Source organism: Hibiscus syriacus, unplaced genomic scaffold, assembly GCF_006381635.1.
Source record: "Hibiscus syriacus cultivar Baekdansim isolate YM2019G1 unplaced genomic scaffold, ASM638163v2 tig00110264_pilon, whole genome shotgun sequence".
Taxonomy (NCBI): Eukaryota; Viridiplantae; Streptophyta; class Magnoliopsida; order Malvales; family Malvaceae; genus Hibiscus; species Hibiscus syriacus.
The window spans coordinates 645,417-664,821 of NW_024062653.1; the positions used below are offsets into that span (position 1 = coordinate 645,417).

Consider the following 19,405-nt stretch of genomic DNA (forward strand, 5'->3'; position numbering starts at 1 on the left):
ATAGGATAAAAGTAATGCATTAATTGGTCTTGTAATAATACATAACTGTGTCATCTCCCTAGCCTGAAAAACTCTCTTGGAGAACAAAACTTCCAATGGTGTTTTGTTTCAGCTGCTGTCTCTGGTCTTTAATGCCGATTCAACGAGTTCGACCTTTTTTGTACTCTCGCTATTGAGCAGTGAGAGTTTCTCGAGGGATGATTTCAGTTGAGAGATTTGAGTATCCTGCACATAGTTCCGACCAGGCATTTTCCTTCTCTGGTTCGCTACACTGTCTTTTGAAGATTGTGTATACCTTCTAAGTCTTGCTTTTAATGTATTGATAGAAGATTTTAAAGCATCCAGTTCGACTCCGGCGAATTGATCTGCGTAATGATCAAACAAATTGTTGAACGATAAGCAATGTTTATCAATATGCTATGAGCTAACTAAAATATACTGTGATGTATGGAATTGATTACCGATAAATTCTTGTTCTGCTCTGGACAATGGTTTCTTTTGTACCCCGGGCAGTCTTCTCAGATGTTGCAATCGCTGTTCCAAAGAACTGTGTCACTGGACTGCACGATCAATCCTCTCATTCAGCATAGACTGTTTCGACACAACTCTCAACATCTTTTCTTGTGCCTCGTTCAACCGAGCATGCTGGTCGTCTATGATTCTCTTCAACTGAGGTCCATGATGTTTCAGCTCAAAGCACACCTATAGAAGTCAAGAAAAGAATAAATCAATCAAAAAGCAATGATAAAGACTGGCTTTTTAATATAAATTCTTCAGCTTTCTGAGACAATATAGGAAAAACCAGTTTTAGAGTCGAGACTTTCAATTCCCGTTACAAGGAAAAAGAAAAGTCTTTTACATCTGAGCAAGAACCTTTTCAACATTTAGGCTTTGCTTGGATTTCAGAAAATGGATATCCATTAAATGATGCATTCTCACCTTATGTGCATACTCGACATAATTTTCACGAAAAAGCATGAAGTACTGATGAAGAGCAGATCGACCCTCGATAGAATCGGCAGAGATAGAACGCAGATTAGGCGAGGCTTGAGGAACCAGAACTGACTTTGGACCACTGAGGAGTTCTTTGCTTATGATATATGGAGTATCTTTCTCTTTCTGTTCTTCCAAGCTAACGGGCTTCTCTTGGTCGATTTGAATGGGAAGCAACAAATTCCAAGTTTTCATCTCTAGCACAACACATTCTTCAGTTGAAGTGACTAACACAACCCACGAATATCAGAATGAATCAGACAGTGAGGTGAAGCCAAAAAGAGAAGGTGAAGATGTCTCTTCCTGGCATGTACTCAGTACAGGATGCACAGTGAGAGTTTTGATATTCTCATTGTTGAGTGTAGTTGAGCTGCTGAGGTGTATGTGCAGCTGTAATATGATGATGTGTGTAAGCAGTTATTGTAACACCCTCAACCCGTATCCGACCTGGATTCGAGTCCGAGGTATCACATTGACTTTTCAAAACTTTTGCTTATACAAAATTAGTGAATAATTTAAAACTTTTTATAACATATAACTTATTCAAAACGTTTATAAAACTATTCAGAGCTTATACAATACATTATTTTGAATACATGCCAACTAAAACTTTAGTTGTTAATATACATATTATTCATCTTTCTCCTGATCTGACCTTCGGTAAGGGGAACTGACCTGTCTTGCTCCACATTGTTCTTGACTCTTCTCACTTCTATAACCTACGTGTGAAACAATCACACGCTAAGTCTATGACTTAGTGAGGCAATAAACATATAACGTAAACATTTACTAGTAATCATTTCTTACAACTCATATACTGTTATATGTAACAAATACATACATACATACATATATGTCATTATCATTCATATCTCTTGTCTCCTGTTCCTATGATCTTTTATGTCCATATTATATATATGATAGACTTGTTATTATATCATCATGTCAATCAATTATACTCGTTCACATATACCTTAACAGGTACTAACGTATACCATATAACATATATATATATATATATATATATATATATATATATATATATATATCATGTAAAACATATCCTATCGTAAATCAACACACAAGCAACTATATCATCATCTTCATTCTTATCACTATCATTGATTCCTTTGATCGTATAATCTTATAATTACCATTTGTACCATCATATATCACACATAACCTTTCATAAGGAAACAAACATATCATCATATCCAGTTTATTAATATTATCTCTTTATTAGCCCATGGTACACATGTGAGAACTGTAGATACGTGAGTCTATTGAGGTTGTGCACCACTATGGTGTCACCACAGCTCGTATAAATGTCCCGAAGGACCTATCCAGAGGTCACAAAGACCCCGGTAACTATCCAGAGGTCATAAAGAACCTCGGCAACTGTCCATAGGTCCCGACGAACCTAGGTAAACTGTCCATAGGTCCCGAAGAACCTAGGTAAACCCTCGACTCTTGGCATGCCAACTATACCCCTAGCTCTCATATCACATAACATGGGCATTATCATTTATAACATTTCATATCACTTGTTATTTCTCTTCTGTCACATACCACATGTATGTGTAACCATATATCTCATATCATATCACATGTATCACAAGTGCATGTATTCACGTTGATCGTTTCATATGACTTATATCATTTCTCATTTGTTCATGTAACTCGCATGTCATATCATGTAACATATAACACATATACCCATAACTTCATATCACATACTTATATCAATTCACACTTAGTCACATGGGTCATTTCTCATAACATATATATTCTCATATAACCTATGACTTATTATCAAATACTCAATTAATGTTCCTATATGGTTCCATCTTTATCATATAACCTATGAGCTATTCTTATATTACCCTATATCAACCATACTTTGTTTATCTCACTTTTCATATCATTCATTTATCACATATATGTCACTTTGCTTATAACACTTCTCTAGTTTTCATATGACATGTAAATCATTGTCATCTCTTGTTCTCATATAATTCCATATAGTCACTTATCACTTATCACATAGTTTACATCCTATGATCATAGAATCATATCAATAACACATATACTCATGCACACATATAAATCATAACAAACACATACCTCTATGAATTCATGCATTTTACTATTGGAAATAGACTTATCATAAGTCTTATTTTCCATTTAACATCATATACTAAATAATGTGCACTCACCTTGGCCTCACTAAGTTTCAATCCACTTTATGATTTCCTCTCTTCCGATCGAATCTTAACTTGATACACAACCTGGAACTTGTTCATGTTCGATATCTACATAATTATACATTGATACATATCAGTATCCCATTGTTATAATCTAATCTATCATTTCTTAGAACAGAAGAAATATCTATTTCAATTGCCCCTTGAAGTGCATCGATCCATGCTACAGTGCATCGATGCATTCTTTAACATGTGCATCGATGCACTACCCATGCATCGATACACAAATTACCTTCGATGTTTTCATTTTAAAGGGATGCATCGATGCACTCCTTATGCATCGATGCACCATTTGCATTCGATGTTTCTTCTTTAAAGAGTGCATCGATGCACATTCAATGTGCATCGATACACCTTGCCCAGAATTTGCATTTTAAGCCCGAAAATACATTTAATTCAACTCAAATGCTTCACATTTCATCCCCTTTCATATTCCTTACTTACATATACATATTTGCCCTTATTTCTACTCAATAATCACTTCTTTAACCTCCATATCCTATTCTTCTTAAGAAATTCAAGAATCATACCCAAATTTTAACATGTTACAAATCCAATTCTAATACTTCATACATGTTAATTAGATTGATGACAAGTCAAATTCACTCTAAAACCTCATTAAAGAACCCTCTTTCAAGATTTCACTTATTCCTCTCTTTTCTTTAATCCCCTCTATTCTCTTTATCTTATTGTTTCAAGATAATTTAAGCTCTTCTTATGCTTAATTATCACCTAATAATCAAAACCCAACCTTAAATTTTAGCTAATAATCAACAAATAAAGAAACTCACATTTGCCTAGCTTGAGCACGCTGGAGAAGAAGAAAACAAGTGAAGAAGAAGAGAGTTTTCATCTTTCTGTCCCCCACGTGTTAATTTACTAATAAAGGGGAGAAAATATCTTTCCTTGTCAATTGACAATTTTACCCTTTACTTCATTTAATAATTACCAATAACTTTTATGATTTATTTCCAAATAAATCACTGAACTAATCCATGGTTCTATTCTAGTCACCAAATTCTGAAACTTTACAATTTGATCACTAACCCGATATTTAGGATGTTACAGTTATAGTCTGTTATAACTTATGGTTGTTAGTTGTTATAGCTGAGTGGTTATGCCGTTATAATTGAGTGTTATATAATGTTGTATGAGCTATGAATAGAACATAGATGCAATAATACTTCTTGATATTCATGTTATTGGTTACTTTGTAACACCTCCAACCCGTACCCGACCCGGATACGAGTCTGAGATGTCACATTGACCTTTTAAAACAATATTCTTACAAAATATTAAAACATTTGAACTTATATTAAGAAAATACAATAATATACCATTAAATTATGTTCGTTATAAAATTTTTAAGGAAAAAACATATTTATGAACAGTACTATATGGTATGAACAATACTGTTAACAATAATGAACAGTACCGTGAACAGTACCAAATGCTAAATATTTTCCAGAATACTAGAGGGGTATCGATACCCTGCTACAGGGTACCGATACCCTGCTACAGTACTTCCGTAAAACATACATAAACTATAAAAATTTAAATCGTTCATCACTATACAACTATCATTTACATAAATAAGTTTAAAACATTCCAAAACTTGAACAGAGCACACATACTTAATTTATCGACTTAGTTTACATGCCAACCTATTTAACACATAATAATACATACTATTTAATCTACTCATGATCTGACCTTCAAGTGGAGATATGTTGTTCTGCTGAGCTTTTAATGGATCTCTCTGTTTTTCGGTACCTACGTGTAAAACGCTTACACGCTAAGCTATAGACTTAGTGAGGCATAATATTAATAACAATAAAATATAATGAAAATGACATAATGAAATGCAATATCATGAAATCATATATTCAATCCATGCAAATTGCATAATCATGTATCTTGCCCATAATCTGATCAAATTAACCATCATGAATTCATATAATAAGTTCAATAGCCCATGATACAATACTGAGAACCTGAGGTATGTGAGTACTATGAGGTTGTGCACTATGTTGTCACCACAGCTCGTATAAATTTGCACCGAAGTGTCACATAGAATTTGTCCCAAAAGACCGCGTAGAAATGCACCGAAGTGCCATATAAGGTTGTCCATAAGGACCGCATATAAATTCCTTAAGAATCATATACATATACCAAGGATCAAGTAGGTGTCTCAAAAGACCTCATACATGTTCCAAAAAATACATATATGTCCCGAAGGACCACGTAGAATTTTTCCCGAATGACCGCTATACCTATAGTTCTCATCTACATAACATGGGCTTTCACAATTCACATAGTTTATATCACGTAGACATATCATTTCCATACCTTTATCACATAGCTCATATAACTTTTCCTGCATATTCATGTCACATAATGCATATGGTATGAACTCATATCATGTTTCATAATATGAAATGAATCATATATCAAAGTATTAAATCTAGACTTATCACAAGTCTAGAACTGAATATATTTCTATAATCATGCTATGCATATGCACTCACCTATATTTCCTTATCTTTCCCTCGATCAATCTTACTTGCCAATTGTTCCGGAACTCATTTAGGCTCTGTATCTACAGAGATATAATTTTCAAGATGATTATCAGAAGCCTAAACCTTGTAATTTGATACTAATAGCTTAAACTAATTTAATGAATCAAACTTCAACTATAACAACTTTTACTAATTCCTACCATTCCAACACTTTATAATCTCCCATATTTCATCCAAATTCTTAAAGTTAAGAATCATACCTAATTTCCATGTTATCCAAACTTAATTCTAACTTCTTATTCTCCTATATGACAAGTCAAATTCAATCCTCAAATTCATTTAAACCTTCATATTCAGATTTTCACTTAGACACTTCTTATCTTTAATCCTCTATAACTCAAAACTCTTTGAGTTTCTAAGTCCCTTTTTTCCTTCCATCATGTTTCCTAAAGCTTAATGAATCAAAACCATGCTTGAATTTGAAGGATTAACCAAAAGAAATCAAACTTACCTTGGGCTTGGGTGTTTCACGTTTGGGAGAAGAGAAGAAGATGAAGAATAGAAGAAGAAGATAAAGATGAGAAATATCTCTGGAAACTTTTGTTTCCAAAACACATGCTCCACATGGTTATAAAATAACCCCAAATTATTATTTTATTATTTCCTTTGTTCAATGACCCTTTTGCCTCTTTCCTTCTCATTCATTTGTTAAATCATCATACACAATACATTTCAATTAATTCCTTTACTTTTTAATTTATCTAATCTAGTCATTGAATTTTAATGTTTCACACTTTGGTCACTAACCCAGTATTGAGTATGTTACATACTTAACATGGTATCAATCGCCACAAGTCCCGGAGGATATGCTTCCGCTGTAAGAGTAATTGCTAAGGTTGTTAGATTCCAGTTTCATGGCTGCTAGTGATCCTTTTTCCCTTTCAAGCCAGATCAAGATGTTTACAAATAAGAAGATCAACGTCGTGCTTGATGAAGCAAATTTCTTGCTTTGGAAACAACAAGTGCTTCTTATAGTAAGGAGCCACCGACTTGAACGACTTCTTACTGGTGCGATGAAACCGCCACCGGAGTTCCTGACTGCTGAGGATGGGACAGTAGTATCGAATGAAGGCTATGAATACTTCATAGCTCATGATAGTGCGTTAACATCATGGTTGTTGTCGACTATAAGCCCACACTTACTCTATCAATTTGTGGGAGTTGAGACTGCGTCTGAGGTCTGGAATACAGTACTACAAATCTTTGCCACAAGATCATCCACAGCAGTGATGAATCTTCACTGTAAACTACAGTCTCTCAAGAAAGGTGAAGATAGTATGCGTGTGTACCTGGCTCGGGTTAAAGACACTTGTGATGCCTTAGTATCCTGTGGTAGTGTTGTTCCCATAGTTGCTCACATTGCGAGCATATTAAAAGGATTGCCTAGAGAGTACCAACCCTTCATGGCAGTTATAACTACAAGTGGTGACTATATTTCTCTAGAAAAGGTGAGCATGATCTTGATTGATGCTGAAACACAGTTGGATGGATTTTCAGCTCAAGAAGAATTAATGCTGGAAAGTGCTCACATAGCTAGGGGATTGGATGCTGTTAAAACTAGCTCTAACTCGTATGGTCATCGTTTGCAGCATTCCTCGTATTCTGGAGAAAGAACTGGTGGGCGAGGCAGTCAAGGTCGTGGTCGAACACGTCTGCAATGCCAAATGTGTGGGAAGCTTGGGTACCTTGTTGACAGGTGTTGGCACCGGTTCGATGAAGATTTTCATATCGTGTCCACCAATATTGGTCGTTATCAGTATACAAGAGACACAATCAATGCTAACAATGCTTCCTATGACAAGCTGGATGCACTGGTTGTGATTGTTGTTTGAATGGGACTCGAAGCCATCTAACCTCATAGAATTCTCCCCAAGCTTATTCAACCACTGGTTCTACACAAGATCAGTGGGTGGTGGATTCTGGAGCCACTCATCACGTTACACCCAACTCTGGTAACATAACTCATAGACCACAGCATGGTGGCCCAGGTAAGCTAACTGTTGGTAATGGTGTGTCCCTACATGTTAATATGATTGGTGATGGAACCTTAATGACACCATCTAGGTCTTTATTATTAAACGATTTACTACATCTGCCTAGCATAACACAGAACCTTCTCTCGGTGTCCAAGTTTGCTAGGGAAAATGGTGTATTTTTTTAGTTCTATGATCAAGAGTGATGTGTTCGTGATGTCACCACAAAAAAAGTACTGCTGCGTGGTCGTGTTGAAGGAGGGTTGTATGTCTTCTCAGGAGAACAATGGTTAGGTGCTTGTAGTAATGCTTCAACTAACTCAGATGTTGTAGTTGATGAATTTACCCTATGGCATCGAAGACTAGGTCATGCTACCTATAGTACCATTGCAAATGTCTGTAAAACAATTGATGTAAAAGTTTCTAAAGAAATGAATAAAATTTGTGAAGCTTGTTGTGTTGGAAAAAGTCATAAACTCCCATTTTCAAATTCTTCTACATTGTACAGTTCACCCTTCGAGCTTGTGTTTACTGATATTTGGGGACCATCGAATATGGTGTCTAATGGATTTCGGTATTTCTTATCCTTTGTTGATGCATACTCTAGACACTCATGGGTGTATTTTCTAATGGATCAGTCACAAGCTGTAAGTGTCTTCAAGTTGTTTCAACAAATGGTGCTGACTAAATTTGGTGTCACCATCAAAGTCGTACAGAGTGACCGGGGTGGTGAGTATCGAAGCCTTTCGTCTGTCTTAGTTAAGGATGGGATATCTCACCGAGTAGCTTGTCCAAATACATCCGAGCAGAATGGAGTGGTTAAGAGGAAGCATAGGCATATTATGGAGCTTTCACTGGTTCTCCTAGCATAAGCTGCTATGCCTTTACAGTACTGGTACTATGTTGTTGTTAGTGCAGTCTACCTTATTAATCGTCTTCCAACAAGTGTACTGAACGGGGTGTCTCCACTAGAGAAGCTGTGAGGAAGGAAACCAGATTATAGGTTCATAAGGGTCTTTGGCTGCAAATGTTCCCCACATCTGTGAGTTTTTCATAAACATAAGCTGGAGTTTAGGTCTCATCCATTCACGTTTCTAGGGTACAGTCCCCAGCACAAGGGCTATATGTGTTTAGCCATGAATGGGAGAATTTACATATCTCGACATGTTGTGTTTGATGAGTCAGTGTTTCCTTTTACAGGTGGTACAACATCTCGCACAACATCAAATGTTGCTGCTTCAAAATCTGGTGCCATTGAGATCGTCACTGATGTTCAGAAATTAAGTGCTACAAATAATGTTGAGCCACGTGGCAATGTACCCGAAGTGGCAGAAGGTGAGCCTCTCAATGCAGAAGAATACTCGAACTCATCATTGGATGTGCCACACCATGCTGCTACTACTAGTGATGCTGCTGTGGAAAATTACGAGGCAATAAACATGAGTGAGCCTAGTAGACAGTCCAGTGGTGAGCTCAGTGGACAAGGTAATAGAGAGCTCAGTGAGAAAAGTCATGAACATCTCAGTGGACAAGATGATGGAAAGTCCAATGAACAAAGTCATGTGGAGCTTAGTGAATAAGGTGGTGAGGTGCCAGTAATGAATTTTCATCCCATGCTGACCAGAAGTAAGTGTGGAATCTACAAACCTAAAGTACACTCGGCTGCCTATGCTACTATGGAGCCTGTTAATGTGCATGAAGCTCTTCAATCACCTCATTGGAGAAATGTTGTGTATGCTGAGCTTGAAGCCTTGCAAAAGAATGATACCTGGTCTCTCGTGCCTCTGCCTGAGGGACGATCAACAGTAGGATGTAAGTGGCTATTTAAGTTAAAGAAGAACCCTGATGGGTCTATCAATCGATATAAGGCTCGTCTTGTAGCCAAAGGGTATTCCCAGGTTCCAGGCCATAATTTTACTGAGACATTCAGTCTAGTGGTTAAATTTACCACGGTGAATGTCGTTTTGGCTCTAGCAGTGACAAAGGGGTGGCAGCTACGACAGATTAATGTAAACAATGTTTTTTTACATAGAGAATTGAGTGAATATTTATATATGCTACAGCCGCCTGGATTTGAACAAAGGGCTGCTAATGGTGTCTCACTAGTGTGCAAGCTTCAAAAAGCGTTGTATGGCTTAAGACAGGCACCTCGGAGCTGGCATAACAAGTTAAAGCAGTGCTTACTCAGTATTGGATTTAAGGAATCTAAAGTAGACACCTCCTTGTTTGTTAGATATGTTCATAACAGTTATTTTTACATGCTTGTTTATGTAGATGATATAATAATTATAGGAGAGTCAAACGTGCAGATTGAAGAGATTGTAAAGCTGTTGGGAGCAAAATTTGTGTTGAAAGACCTTGGAGAGCTAAACTATTTTCTTGGCATCGAGATTCATCGATTTGGTGAAATGTTGATCCTTAGTCAGCGAAAGTTCATCATGGAGTTGCTGATGAAGACTAAGATGTACAATGCAGGAACTGCCTCTACGCCTATGTTGGTTACATCGAGGCTTACACAAGATGATGCTGGGGATTTGTTGGCTGATGCATATGAATATCGCAGTATAGTGGGAGCGCTTCTGTATGCCTGCCACACACATCCTGATATCTCATTCAATGTTAACAAGGTGGCACAATATATGCATGCACCTAGACGTGGTCATTTGGTAGCAGTCAAGTGTATCTTAAGATATTTGGTTGCCACACTTAATCATGGGTTGGTTATAACACCGTCTGTGGTAGGGCTGCATGTTGTGGCCTTTGCAGATGGTAATTGGGCTGGCAATACAGACGATCGAAAGTTTATTTCGGGAATTATGTTTTTGTTGGCGAAAACTTGGTCATGTGGAGCTCTAAGAAACAGAAGGATGTCTCTAGGTCTACCATGGAGGCTGAGTATAGAAGTGTAACAGATGTCACTGCTGAAACAACTTGGATAAGTGCCCTGCTTTCAGACATGGGGATTGTTCAGTCCAAGACACCAGTCATATGGTATGATAATAATAATGCAGTGGTTGTTACTGCGAATCTGGTTTATCATGCTAAGACCAAGCATGTTGAACTAGATCTCCATTTCATTAGAGAGAAGGTTGCTGCTAAGCAAGTCGTGGTCAATTATGTTACATCCAGTCACCATGTCGCAGATGGCCTGACCAAGCCATTGTCTACAGCGCAGTTTGAAGTGTTTAGAGAAAAGGTCTGTGTTCAGTTGTTTCTTGGGGGAGAAGCTAAAAGTAGGGAGAATGTTGAGTGTAGTTGAGCTGCTGAGGTGTATGTGCAGGTGTAATATGATGATGTGTGTAAGCAGTTATAGTTTGTTATAACTGATGGTTGTTAGTTGTTATAGCTGAGTGGTTAGGCAGTTATAATTGAGTGTTATATAATGATATATGAGCTATGAACAGAACATAGATGCAATAATACTTCTTGATATTCATGTTATTGGTTACTTAACACTCATCCTTCCCATTGATCTGGGATGTAAAAGGGAGAAAATCCAGGACTATCGAGTCTACCCCTCCCTCATGAAGAGAATATATTCTTTCGGTCATAAGTGGATCTGCAAACATTGTGATAAGAGAACTGCCTTCGGTGTTCCTTGGCAAAGCCAAATCCACAATCGACAGTCTCAACAATGGAGGTGGATGACCCAACCAAACAGTGTTATCAAATGGTTGATCAAGCTTCACAATGGAATGCTATTCAACAATTGATTCACAGATCATAGCAATCCCACGAACATGATCATGGGAATCGACACGAAGACATGGTGCACTACCAGTTACCCAGACTGGCTGGATTTCATCAGCTAGGGCACCTATTTACAATTGCACACCACTCCAGGCAGTCACCAGAATCGAGTCTTTGCTGACTAAATTACAAATAAAATTGACTGTGCGGCCTTCACATTCGGCACCCCTAACTGCTAGAGCTTCATTCTCCCCAGCACGGCATACTTTACGTAATGGCCCCTGGAAAAGGTTATCAAATCAAAAGGTTAATTGATATGGAAATGATCATATAAAAAGCCTTACAATATTCTCAGTGAAATTTTCATGCTATGATACACAGATAGACCCTAAATTACTCATTCTTTGAAAGAGCATAAATTGCACATCCAAACAAAATGAGCATCTCCGGTCAAAACTAAATGCATCCCTTAGATAGGGTACAATAACATTATTTCACATACCTGCAGAGCAAGTGATTCATCATATAAAGCATGAGAATGAGCTTTTATGGTAGATGGGTTTTCCGAATCTGCTGTTTGTTGAGCTAGTTCGGGAAAAGTTTCTTCTAACCACGAGATTGCCATATTAGAATGACAAACAGCTGCTGAAATGTCCGATTTCAATCCAAAAGCATGAGCATCGATATGTATCTCCAATATTGACTCCCATTTATATACACTGTTTAGAAATAGATCATCCAATGTATGAAAAATAAATATAACAAGAAAAGGTAGCAAATCAGCATCAAACTTTTCTTAGGCAATGGCATCGTTATATGATAAATTTCTAGGCCACAGACAGCAGAGGATAGAAATGAGCAGCAGCCGTATCAACTTAACAACATCAACATGAAGAAACAATTAAACCATACAGCCCCATGACCTATGGCAGGCGTCAAACATGACAATACACAGGATTTAACCCCATTAATTTCCAAGTATCTCGATTTATTTGAAGCAAAGTATTAGCAAGTGTTAACAGTAACGTCAGTACTGACATAGTTCAAATGAATTTATAAGCAGAACAGCGTTTATGAAGACGGTTTAAATAAGTAAAACAAGAAAAAGAATAAAACAAATAAAATTTAAAAATATTGAATACCTTCCAAACGGAACAACTGGACAGAGAATGTAAACATATCCACTCGCTTAATAATACAAAAACCTAAATGACATAAAATGATAAAAGTTATATTAAATAATTGCCACAATATGTGAATGGTAATTAATTCCAAGATGTAACAAGCTTAGCAATAAGAAAATGATATCATAAAAGTTAATAAAATCAAAAGATAAAGGGTGTTAGCAATTTCATTAAGTACAGAGAAGCAAGACCAAGGAGGCAACAAATCATTTAGCCATATTTATACTGTATAATAAGATTTGTAAGGTTTAGCACACACCAGCAGGGCAGAATTATAGACAGATTCATCAATAATGCAAAGAAACATCAACAGCAATCCATCAATCCCTTGTTAGTTCAGCAACTGAACTTGAAGGGTGATAGAAAATAGTCATTGTTTAGGACAGGAAAAATCAAGTAATAAGATTTCCCTGAATTACACTAAGTCGCCGCCAATTATGCAATTACTCAAAACAGCACAGCAACAGCAATAAAAATAGAGAAAATAACCTCAGTGACCAAAAATACCTTATATTATACGATTTTAATCAACTTTTTTTGGATTTGCCAAAATGACCAACTAAATCGCAATGCGATCGATAATTCGCAACGCGATCTCCGGTATCGCAAATCAGTTTCCAGATTCGCAATGCGATTTTGGACTATCGCAATGCGATAGTCGACTATCGCAATGCGAACTTGGACTATCGCAATGTCAATATGTAAATCGCAATGCGATAGTCGACTATCGCAATGCGAACTTGGACTATCGCAATTCGAACTTCGACTATCGCATTGCGATTTACATATTCGCATTGCGATAGTCGAAGTTCGCATTGCGATAGTCGACTATCGCATTGCGATTTACATAATCGCATTGCGATAGTCGACTATCGCATTGCGATTTACATATTCGCATTGCGATAGTCCAAGTTCGCATTGCGATAGTCCAAAATCGCAACGACTGGTGGTATTGCATTTGTTTCTTAAGAATTTTCTCTAAAAAGATAGTATTCGCGCGGACGTGTCGAAGACACGTATGACCACGACCACGACCCGAGACGAGACGGCGGCGGCGCGCGAGAGTCCCCCTTGTTCTCTATCACTCAACAAGGAAGTGGGAAAACCAAGCCTTAAATACCATTCACAATAGTGTTTCCAATACTATGTGGGATTGAGCATTACCAACACTTGTTTCCAATACAATGTGATTATTCAGGAAACAATTAACAATCATGCACCTTAAAACAACTGAATCAACAACCAATTGCATTAGTATTATACGATTAAATATGTCATAATTAAAAGTCAATCTACAATCAATCGCGATTATTGCAATTTTAAGCAAAACATTCAAAAAAATAATATCACTATTTAAGGCTCAATCCCACATAGTATTAGGAACAAGTGTTGGTAATGCTCAATCCCACATAGTATTGGAAACACTATTGGGAATGGTATTTAAGGCTTGGCTTTCCCACTTCCTTGTTGAGTGATAGAGAACAAGGGGGACTCTGTCGCGCCGCCGCCGTGGTCGTGGTCGTGGTCGTGGTAATACGTGTCTTCGACACGTCCGCGTGAATACTATCTTTTTAGAGAAAATTCTCAAGAAACAAATGCAATACCACCAGTCGTTGCGATTTTGGACTATCGCAATGCGATTTTGGACTATCGCAATGCGATTTTGGACTATCGCAATGCGATTTTGGACTATCGCAATGCGATAGTCGACTATCGCAATGCGAACTTGGACTATCGCAATGCGAATATGTAAATCGCAATGCGATAGTCGACTATCGCAATGCGAACTTCGACTATCGCAATGCGAATATGTAAATTGCAATGCGATAGTCGAAGTTCGCATTGCGATAGTCCAAGTTCGCATTGCGATAGTCGACTATCGCATTGCGATTTACATATTCGTATTGCGATAGTCCAAGTTTGCATTGTGATAGTCCAAGTTCGCATTGCGATAGTCGACTATCGCATTGCGATAGTCCAAAATCGCATTGCGAATCTAGAAACTGATTTGCGATACCGGAGATCGCGTTGCGAATTATCGATCGCATTGCGATTTAGTTGGTCATTTTGGAAAATCCAAAAAAAGTTGGTTAAAATCGTATATTATAAGGTATTTTTGGTCACTGAGGTTATTTTCTCATAAAAATATTTCACATACTAGAATAAATTGAACTTACACTATGATGAAAAATGTAAATGATAAAAAAATAATTGTATTCATATCTCTTCATACAAGCTGATACATCATTTATATAGGCTTCAATTTGTACAAGTTGCATAGTCTGTTAATGTAACAAACCAGCTAACAAACTAACCAATTACTGGCAGCCAATCTAACTACCTGATATTAGATCTACTAGGGTGCAGGTACGTGCACAGCAAGCACTTGTGTAGTCTAACATTCCCCCTACTCTTCCCATCTTCTTTCTTGGACTAGAACCCAGACACTACACATATGCTGCGACGAAACTCCTCAAAAGTAGACTTGGACAGCGGCTTGATGAAACTATCAGCAACCTAGTGTGTAGCTGGTATATAGTTAACCTACAACTGACCAGATGCAACCTTCTCTCGAACAAAATGGAAGTCGAGATCTATATGTTTGGACTGAGCATAATAAATGAGATTGACATTCATTGCCACTGCCCCCGTATTATCGCACCAAACCATCGGTTCCCGCCACTGTTGTAGTCCTAAATCAGCAAGTAAAATACTCATCCAGGTAACTTCAACGGCAACATCTGCAAGACACTTGTACTCAGCCTCCATAGTCGACTGGGACACAGTTTTCTGTTTCTTAGAGCTCCATGCAACTAGACACTTACCAATGAACGCACTATAACCAGAGATAGATCGTCGATCATCTATATTAGCTCCCCAATCAGCATCTGCAAATGCGGACACTGTCAAATATACATCATACGGTCAAAACACTAAGCCATAAGTAGCAGTGCCAGCCAAGTACCGAAGAATTCAATTGACTGTAAGCCAGTGTGTTTCACGTGGTGCATGCATGAACTGTGCAACCTTTCCAATACTGTAGGCTAAGTCGGTACGAGTATGAAACACATAGAGTAACGAACCAACTATGCTACGATATTCACTAGCATTTGATAACAACTCCCCTGTGTCTTTTGAAAGTTTCGAAGCCAGGACCATCAGTGTGGAACAAGCTGTTGCAGCTGTCATGCCAGTTTTCTCAAGCAGTTATAACACAAACTTCTTTTAACTTAACAAGAGGGAGCCACGAGAGTGATGCACTTCAATCCCCAAGAAAAAATGAACTAAACCAAGATCCTTGAGCGAGAACCTGTCACTGAGTAGATGCACCACTTCTTGAATCACACAAGATGACTGTCCACTAATGACAATATCGTCGATGTATACTAACACATATATGTCACCATCACCTCATCTATAGACAAACAACGAAGGGTCTGCTCGTGATGTAGCAAACCCTACATGTACAAGATTGTCCCTAAGCTTAGTATGCCAGTTATGAGGAGCCTGACAAATCCCATATAGAGCCTTCTGAAGCTTGCAAACAATAGAAGATCTACCTTCAGAAACTTGCTCGAATCCTGGTGGTTGCTGTATGAAGACATGTTCAGTGAGGTCTCTATTAAGAAATGCATTATTAATATCAATATGTCCCAACTCCTAGCCATTTGCCACAGCTAAGGCCAAAACATCATTAAGCGAGGAAAACTTAACAACTGGACTGAAAGTATCAGTAAAATCATATACCGACACCTGCAAGTAACCTTTTGCAACCAAACGAGCCTTATAACGATGAATGGAGCCATCCAGATTGTTTTGAGCTTAAATAACCACTTACAACCTATAGGGACACAACCCTCTGGTAGTTTAACCAACATCCATGTGTTATTCTTTTGAAGAGCATCAAACTCGGCTTGAACCGCCTCTCTCCAATTGGTCGACTGCAACGCTTCTTGTACTGTGGAGGGTATCTCATTGTCAAAATAGCTAGAGTACACCTTAGGTTTGAAAACTCCACATTTGTTGCGTGTCAACATTAGATGATGATTCTCCCTTCTTAGTACAGTTGGTAGAACAAATGGTGTATAGATAGGCAAAATCAATTCTTCATGCACCCGATTCATGCTATTTGATAAATCAGTTGCACCTGCACCATTATGTTCATTTGTACTAGCTGAAGGAGAGACCGAAACTGAGCCAGTAGTAGTGTTTGTCGCCAAGAGGGGTGTGACCTTAGCAACATCATGAGAAGAAGTACCCTGCGGATTAGACATTTGCTGATGTGACTGGCACGTAACCTCATCAACCACCTTAGCATGCATACCAGCATCAATATCAATTGGAACAACTTCACTACTCCATTTTCTAGCATCAGCAACAATTGGAATATCTCGAGACTGAAAAAATTATTTACTGCTTGGAGAGCAAGCTACATCTTTATCTGCAAATGGAAACACCATCTCATTAAGCACAATATGTCGAGAGATATAGACTCTGCCATTACTTGCGAGACACTAATAGCCTTTATGCTGAGGGCTAAAACCAAGATATGTACAAGACTGAGACCGAAAGGACAACTTATGATTCTAAAAGGGTCTCAGATGCGTAAAACATTGGCACCCAAAGACCTTCAGTGAAGCATACTCAGGCTTTTTGTGAAACAGTTTTTCCAATGACGTTATTCCTTCGAGCACAACCGTAGGAAGACAGTTGGTAAGATGAACAACAATCACTATTGCATACGACCAGTACTGCACGGGCAAGGATGCTTGGGCCAGCAGAACAAGACCTAGTTCAACGATATGGTGATGCTTACGCTCCACAACACTGTTCTGTTCAAACGTGTGAGGACAGGTAAAGCACTTGTTTGAACCAGCTAATGCCAAAACAACATTACACTCCACAATTACCTGCAAATGATGGCATTGTCTTTAGTAGAAGAACGCCCATAAAGATACATGATGCATAAATCATGTGAACCAGCTAGAAGTAAAGCTGCTTCATTTCTGTTGATAGAGATTTTATTAACCACAAAATTCAACTCCTTGTCCGCTCGCAACACCTATATATTATCACCATCACGACTTCTGCATTCAAACACTGTAAACATATATATCATTCAACTATAATAAACATAAAAGGTCAACCATACAGGTAGAATCTTACAACCATACACATTGCGTAATGGCAACCGTTGCCTATGACTATTAGATTTTCAAGCATGCCAAGGTTCTTAAACTCCTATTCTTTGCTCAAACTTATCAGGTTTTCAGGCGCGAAACACCAAGTTTATTCACACAAAGGAAACCAAAATGCGTGATTTTACTTTCATATATATACACTAGTCTATTCAAATTCATTCTCTTTCTATTACGTTTTCGTTTTCCCTATTCCCTTTTACAAAAAGGCCAAAGAGAGATAACCATCCATAATTTAAAAAACCTAATCGTCTCTAATTCTAGATATTTCTTATTTTTAATAAAATTAGTAACTTCTATCCGTAAAAAAATTCATCTTTTTTTATAAGAAACGAAAAAGATTTATAATAATAAAGAATAAGATAAATCATAAATATATAGAATTGTTAAACAAAAACTTTTGATAGCAGGAATCTTTTATCTATGTGAATCAAATTAACATAAATAATGAAGAAGAGTAAGAAAAAGGAAAATATAAAATCAAACGAAGAAGGTATAGAGAACAGAAAAAAAGAAAAGAAGTTGTGTCCTCATGTTATGTGTGTGTTGTCGGGTGATAATAAAGAAATAGGGGAAGTTTTTGACTGTTATTAGCCACCCGGCCTAGGGCGGCTCTAGTAGGCAATTGACTTCACAACTCGTCAAATAAACAACACATGCCTTTCTCTAGAACACAACCATTTGGAGTTTGACCAAATCATTGTAAACCAAAATGGCTACTCCAAACTAACAAGACAATTGGGAATTCTTTGGTCAAATTAAACACACAATTTCATATTAAAAAATGTTTTGATTCTATTTATACATTATGTTTTCACACGACAAATGGTGTTTTCTTCATATTATCTTTCTCATTCTCATGTCAAAACAATGAATTACTTTATAATTCAAATTAATTTAAAAATTAAAATCTTATACTAATCAATACATACTACTCTCTCCATCACATTAAAATTGTTTCTTATTGACTTTTTAAAAGTTAATTATTTTTTGTTAATCTGAGATAAATACAATAATTATGTTCAAAGATAATTTTAAATCATTTGTCCTTGAACGCTCACATCATTAGCATTCATGGTGCTTGAACCTAGAAACTCAAGGAACAACATCAATTCCTTCACCACCGAGATAGCTTTGTTCATGCTAAAATATTTTAAACAATTAAATTTTATAAAATATATATTTAAAAACTACTTAATTGAAGGTTTTTAAAATATATTTTTCATATTTTTATTAATAATAAATTTTAAATAATAATGAGTAAAAATAAAAGAATTAACAAAAAATAATAATAGAGCATTTTTTTGAATTAATCACTTGTGTCCAATCTATTGACCGATTAATCCAGATCGGGTACTACAGAGGCGAGGGCGACCCTCCTAACCCAGTTTACTCTATTCGCAAATGTCAGATTCGGACCCCTGACCTTACTTAAGGGACCTAGTACCTCATCTCACTAGACCAACTGATTGTTTGTAATAATAGAGAATTTAATAAGACATAGAAAATAATATGTACCAATAT

At 37.1% G+C, this 19,405-nt stretch overlaps 1 pseudogene; it reads right to left on the reverse strand.

The window, feature by feature from the left end:
* Positions 1-64: 64 nt before the first annotated feature.
* On the reverse strand, positions 65-19,023 carry LOC120115491 (annotated as a pseudogene).
* Positions 19,024-19,405: the final 382 nt, after the last annotated feature.